At 46.1% G+C, this 7,287-nt stretch overlaps 1 non-coding gene across 1 annotated transcript; it reads left to right on the top strand.

Annotated features, from left to right (window-relative positions):
* Positions 1-1,725: 1,725 nt before the first annotated feature.
* On the top strand, positions 1,726-1,918 carry LOC119733607. The gene has a single exon (XR_005271944.1). It is a non-coding gene; the product is annotated as a U2 spliceosomal RNA (small nuclear RNA).
* Positions 1,919-7,287: the final 5,369 nt, after the last annotated feature.

Below are 7,287 nucleotides of genomic sequence, written 5' to 3'. Positions count from 1 at the left end.
CAAATCTCAGGGCCTCATTTTCGGGGCCTGGCCTGATGATATGTCTTCTCTGGTTGACATTAAGTGGACCAGAACTCCCATTAAAATTAATGGTATTTTTGTTGGTAAGGGAAACATGGGTGAGAAGAGCTGGAAGGAACGAATTCCAGCTCTGCTCACTTGTCTTACTAAATGGAAAGGGAGAAATCTTTCTCTTCTTGGTAAAGTTTTGGTTGTTAATTCAGTTATTCTTTCGCCTCTGTATTATCTAGCGCCTATTTACCCCCTCCCCGCCTCGGTGGAGAAGGTGGTGAACAAGGCTATTTTTGGTTTCATTTGGTCTAATAAGACCGAGTTGGTTTCGCGCCCAGTCCTTTTTCAACCTGTTGATCAGGGTGGGCTGGGCGTAGTTAATATCAGACATAAATGTGATAGTCTTTTTGTTCGGGGTTTGAGGAGCGTGTTGGATGTTGATGGTCCTCCTTGGAGGTTTTTTGCCCTTTATTGGGTAACATTTTCGTTGCGTAGTATCCTGCCTGTTGGGTTTTGGTCTAACAGCAGGCCGCACGCCTTGAACCTCACTTCTTGGTATGGGTATTTTTGCAAGCTGGTCTTGCTTGTTTTTAAGCTGGCTCCGAATTTTGCCTGGGAAGCGGGTACCTCCCGCCAATTATACCTGATTTTTTTCGGCCAAGATCCTGTTAGGAAACCGGTCTTAGTCCTCCAAGACTTAGCCTTGGTTTTTAAATTTGCTAACTGCTCCGTTTTGGATCACCGTCTCCGGGATCTGAACTGGAGAATCATTTGGCGGGCCGTGAAAACGGCCCAAAAAGTTCTTAATTGGGGTTATGGGGCCGGCAAGTGCCCCCGCGCCGGTTGTGGCCAACCGGAAACTATTAACCATGTTTTTTGGGATTGTGCCTTTGTTTCTATTCCTTGGGGTTGGGTTGAACATGTGGGTGGGAGGATCTTGGGGGAACATTTCTCCCTGACCGCACCTTGTGTATTGTATGCTGATGGTTTGAATAACCGTGCAGATTGTGTTTTGGTTTGGTACTTGATCTGCGTTGTCAAGTGGCTTATTTGGTCTTCGCGTTGCGAGACCTTGTTCGATAAGTCTACTGCCAGCGCAGATATTGTTCTCCATCGGATTAAGCGCGCGGTCAGGGATAGAATTCGTGCTGATTTTGCTAGGCTGACCGAAGACGGCTTCCGTGCTACGTGGTGCGTGCGGGGAATTCTCTGCACAGTCGTCGGAGGTCAGCTAATTCTTCGCCTTTAGGTTTTTGAAACCCTTGGTGTTTGCTGTTTAGACCCTTTAGGTCTCTTCTGTGTGGGAGAATTTTTGCTCCTGGTTTACTGGGACCCTTTTGGTCCCTTTTGTGTGGGAGCTTTCAGCTCCTGGTTTTGGGGCCCTTTAGGCCCTTTTTTAGTAGAATCATGGCATCTCTTTAGAGCCTTGTGTCGAACCTGTGAGAGTCTTCGCTCTCATGTTTTAGACCCTTTAGGTCTTTTTTATCGAAGTTTGGAAGTTTCGTCTGGATGTGTATAGTATGCATTTTGTTTGAATATGGTTTTCGGCAGACAGTTAGGGTCGTACCCTACCATGGTAACGCGTGGGTAGCGTGGCTACACAGTTTGTTTGTCTTGTCCGTGTTAAGTGTTTGTCAGTTTAATTATTAGGCAAAGGGTAGGGAGGCTCGTAGCCTCACTTACTAAGGTGTAGTGTGACTACCCTATCCTGGGATCTTCTTTAGGAGGATCCCGAAACCAAAAAATTAGTATCTGTTCTTTTCAGCTTAATATCTGAAACGCTGTTCATTGAACAGCCAGTATATTAAACTGATTTTTGGATTTGGGCCGTGGAATAGAGGCTTGCCTCGTCCCGGCCACGGGTTGGCCCGGTATAGCAGTACATCCGGGATTCGGCCCACTCCCTTCGGGGAACATAAATTAATACAAAAACAGGTTCTGACTACGGTGCCCCGTCGTTAAAGGTTCGTTTTCTTTTGACGTTTTGGTGACAGGGCTTTCACATTGAATTACGGTAAATATTAGTAAGTGTGTAAAGTCTTGTTAAATTATGATGTTGGCGTTTCCATTGATTTCCGTTCAAGGTGTAAAAAAAAAAAAAAAAAAAAAAAGGCTTGGCCACGACCCCTCTGTGTCTGGTTATAAATGTATTGTTTGAGTCTCGTTGCAATATGTTTCTAGGCATCTTCTTCCTTTTCTTATTTGTTATCCCTTTTCCCCCTTGTTTTGCTTCTGATTTGTTTGTTTCCCAGGATGAGTGCTCCTGCCACGATTGGTCGCCAGAGGGCGCCGTAACAGTTGATGGCTTCGCATGCTCATATCGCGTCCGCGCATGTCCTATAAGTTGCCTCGCCGGGGCTGGGATGGCCATTGAATCATCTACAACCGACTGAGGAGACACAAACATGTCTGGCCGTGGCAAAGGAGGAAAGGGACTAGGCAAAGGGGGTGCCAAGCGACACCGCAAGGTTCTCCGAGATAACATCCAGGGAATCACTAAACCAGCCATTCGTCGGCTGGCCCGCCGCGGAGGAGTCAAGCGTATCTCCGGGCTCATCTACGAAGAAACCCGCGGAGTCCTCAAGGTTTTCCTGGAGAACGTTATCCGCGATGCAGTCACCTACTGCGAGCACGCCAAGAGGAAGACTGTCACTGCAATGGACGTGGTGTATGCGCTGAAGAGACAGGGACGCACGCTGTACGGCTTCGGCGGCTAGACACCATATTCAAAAATCAAACCGAACGGCTCTTTTCAGAGCCACCACTATTTCAAAAAAGAGATTGAATCTTGATTTTACTCGATTTCACTTGTCCTTGTCATGTGTGTTCTTAGAGTTGCTTTTCCCCTCCCTATTTCCACTGTAAAACATGTCTGGTCTCCATTTTTTGTCAAAGTCGATTAAGTAATAATTACTGGGTGCTCGTCTCAGGATATAGCGGGGAACGTATAGAGGGATCCGTGACATTTTGTTCGCGAATGGGTGTGTGTGATTATTGTCTTTATTACAAAACAAACATAAACAGCAGCCAGGGAAATCCGTATGTTTGTCACTTTTCTTTTAGGGGGTGGGGGAGGGGGTGTTTATTGGGGTTCAATTAATCCCAAGTAGGGGGTGGGAGAAATATTGTAGTCACAACGATCCCAAATGGATTCTGTTGCCGAGGGCTCATAATACTATAGGCTCGGAAAAGCAGCATTTTCGATTGAAATTTAACGTCTATACTTTTTCAACGTACGGAAATCGTGATCACTGAAGCGTCTCCGCTTGGCCCCCGAAGCACCCAATCGGAAGATAGCCCATTGTTAGGCTTCCAACCTAGGATGCTATGCGCCGGCCTTAAGAGGCGGGGTCCGTTCGCTCAATCTGCACTCAGTTGTGATCACCGTTCATCAAACCATACCCTTGACCATGGCGCGCACCAAGCAGACGGCAAGAAAGAGCACCGGGGGGAAAGCCCCCAGGAAGCAGTTGGCCACCAAGGCGGCCCGCAAGAGCGCACCGGCGACTGGCGGTGTCAAGAAACCCCATCGGTACCGACCGGGAACCGTCGCCCTCCGTGAGATTCGCCGCTACCAGAAGAGCACCGAACTGCTGATCCGAAAGCTGCCATTCCAGAGACTTGTGCGTGAAATTGCACAGGATTTCAAAACTGAACTGCGATTCCAGAGTTCTGCCGTCATGGCATTGCAAGAAGCGAGCGAAGCTTACCTCGTCGGCCTCTTCGAAGACACCAACCTGTGCGCCATTCACGCCAAGAGGGTCACCATCATGCCCAAGGACATCCAGTTGGCCCGCCGAATTCGGGGTGAACGAGCTTGAGCACGTTGTGTGCGCAAAAAGAAATAAAACTAACGGCTCTTTTCAGAGCCACTACTTCTTCAAAGAGAGATTAAGTCCAATCCCTGAGTTTTCCTTCAAATAAAGAATAAAGGGCCGTTGATTTTTTTCCGAATTATTATTGTTGATATTCTGTCCAAATACATTCCACTTTTTGGGTTCTATACGTATGCCTCATCCGAAACGTGTTCCAGGCAAAATTGAATTGTTATGGGCATGGTAATAATGATATATATTTCCTATCTGTTTTGACAATTACAGGTACTCGTTCTCTTATTTTCGTCGGTTTTGCGTTACATTGTATGATTCATTATAAATGGATGGTGCATAAGGGGGAAACAACATTTAAAGAAGTATTGGTGCACTACGACATATTAATTCGCCCTCCGCTGGAGATGACTTTATTATTTCCCAGAAATTCAGTAGACAATAATATTTAAGAAGGACACTTATACACGTGTCAGTCTGAGAAAAAGGCTAAAAATACCCTTGCCGGGGAGGGGGGGGGGGGGGGGGGTCGTGCCGTGCGTGCATTGTATAACTATGCACGCATACCGCTTTCTTCACGCATGGGTTAGCGGTCACTGGCGGGAAAGTGGACGATGCATGGGTGGTCAGAATCCAAGCTGTGCACAATAAAAGCCGGCCAAGACGTGCTGGTCTTTCATTCGATCTCACGATCCGATACATTCCAAGTCCTCCAATATGGCTCCCAAAGTTAGCGGAAAAGGTCAGAAGAAGGCCGGAAATACTAAGGGTCCGGTTAGCGCAAACAAAAAGAGGCACCGGCGTCGCAAGGAGAGCTACGGCATCTACATCTACAAAGTGATGAAACAGGTGCACCCCGACACCGGAATCTCGAGCAAGGCAATGAGCATCATGAACAGCTTTGTCAACGACGTGTTTGAGCGCATCGCCAGCGAATCTTCTCGCCTCGCTCTCTACAACAAGAAGTCCACCATCACAAGCCGTGAAGTGCAGACAGCAGTACGCCTACTTCTTCCCGGGGAGCTTGCTAAGCATGCAGTCAGCGAAGGCACCAAGGCCGTCACCAAGTACACGACTTCAAAATAGAAATTTTGAAGGCTTCAAAACCAAACGGCTCTTTTCAGAGCCAACACAGTTTCCAAAAAGAGATTTGCCAGTCAGCTCAGTTCGCCCGATCAGCCCATTTCTTAGGTTTTACAACTAACCTTTTTTTATTCTGTTGTGTCCCTTTCACTCTCTCTCTTTTTTTTTAATATGCTTTTACCCTTCGTGAGGCGAGGGGAGGTAATGCGATTAAAGTTAATCCCTGAGTCTTGTCGTCGTCGTAAACACATAATTTAATTTATGCCACAGCCTTTTTCAATTGGTCATTTCTTTCAATCTCCGGACGAGTGCTTGCATTTTGTTGAGTGGGTTACTATTAAAAAATAAATTAGGATTTCGTCTGTGGGATGTTACAAATATCTAGCAAGAAACCGAGGCCAGTTTTAACCGCCGCGTGAGAGCAACGAATCACTGCCATTGTGCGGAGGCTGGTCGAAAGATCATGGGACTTCTTCGGCGGAATAACAATAAAACGTCTTAAAATGGAGGTAAGAATGTTGCATGTTTCTGTGTTTTATCTAGTGATTCCATTACTTTGAACGACGATGACACAGTTGTAATTTTTTGTTCCCTCGTCCCCCGCGTCCAAAATGGATGCGGTGCACCCAACCGTGCGACGGGCACGCCCGTGTCGCGTGATTGGCTACTTGGCACGCTTCAGCCAATCCACCAGAACGCTATAACTAGTGTTGTGTTTTCCAAGTGGGTTCATTCACACACCACCTTTACTGCAGAGTACATTCATCTTCTGTCACTATACTGTCAAGATGACTGGGCGAGGAAAGAGCGGCAAAGCAAGAAGCAAGGCCAAGAGCAGGTCCTCCAGGGCGGGACTCCAGTTCCCCGTGGGTCGTGTTCACAGATTTCTGCGTAAGGGCAACTACGCCCAGCGTGTCGGTGCCGGTGCACCGGTCTACCTTGCGGCAGTGATGGAGTACCTTACCGCGGAGATCTTGGAACTGGCCGGAAACGCTGCACGAGACAACAAGAAGACGAGAATTAATCCCCGCCATCTGCAGCTTGCTATACGCAACGACGAGGAGTTGAACAAGTTGATGAGCGGAGTTACCATCGCGCAGGGTGGTGTCCTTCCCAACATCCAGCAAGTTCTTCTGCCCAAGAAGACCGCCAAAGTGTCAAAGTAAAGAAAAGAACTTACTTTGCATCCACAAACCCAAAAGGCTCTTTTCAGAGCCACCACAACCTTCAAAAAAGAGATTTGTCGCTGCCTGTCTAACTCCACCTCTACCTTCACTCATAGCCGAAATCAATTTCTCTAATTTTTTTTATAAACAATAGAACACTGTTCCAGATAGAATTCCCACTGTGTCCTTTAACTTAATCATTATGCAAAATTTTACGCACTGCGTATGTGACCGGCCGGCCGGCTGAGTACATTAGCCATACATGTATGTATATGCATTGTCTTAAATGTTGCCTCATGTAGAATGTGAATGACTTATTCACCAAAGGTTACAAAAATGGACAAATAATGGTGCGTTGACATTTGTTTCCCGTTTGTTTCTTTTCTTTCTTTCTCTCTCTTCAATTAACTCCCCGCGGGACCGCATTGATATTGATACATAAGTATTATAAGCGCAAATGAAAACGGTATGACGAATGTTTTCTTTTCTTTCGAATTTTCTTCTTATAACTTCATGACGAAATAAACAATAAATCAATGAAATAAAATAGTAATTATTACAAAAAGGGGAAATAAGTAAGTGAAAAAATAACAAAACAAAACAATAACCAAGCAATTAAAGGAAAGCGGCAGGCTGGGACTCGAACCCACGGTCTATTACTTTCTACATGTGCTCTCTAACCACTCGGCCACGGAGCTTACTGACAAACTGAAGTATTTCCCCGCCCCTAATGTGGGACCCATTGGCAGGCCCTGAGAAATACCCAGATGGGAAACGCCGAGGCGCGATGACCGGGAGTGTTGAAGGGCGCCATCTATTGATATGCTTGTCCCGGTACATCGTACGTACGGCATTTAGTGCCGACGCTCTCGCTCACTGATGCATTGATCCCATTTTTTGTCTGGATTAATTTTTTCAACAAGATTTTGGGTGAAATATGATCGAGGTGTATGAAAATGCATGATAGAAATATTTTTAAGAATGTATATGTCTCTGTTAATCTGAGAAAGCCGGAGATTTCTTGCTCATCTCTCTCTCCCCTGGTTTCGTTGAGTTGCGGTGGACGCGCAGGAGTCTTTTTTTTTGTTTTCACACCAGGAAACAAAAAAAGGCAAAAATAAATAATAAGAAGAACAATAGCAAACAGTATTTCAAGACGAATAATCCCTTTCCGCGCTATTGTTTTAATATTAATCGTT

This window comes from Patiria miniata, unplaced genomic scaffold (assembly GCF_015706575.1).
Source record: "Patiria miniata isolate m_02_andy unplaced genomic scaffold, ASM1570657v1 HiC_scaffold_25, whole genome shotgun sequence".
In the NCBI taxonomy this organism is placed as follows: domain Eukaryota; kingdom Metazoa; phylum Echinodermata; class Asteroidea; order Valvatida; family Asterinidae; genus Patiria; species Patiria miniata.
This window is presented reverse-complemented; position numbering and strand designations above follow the sequence as displayed.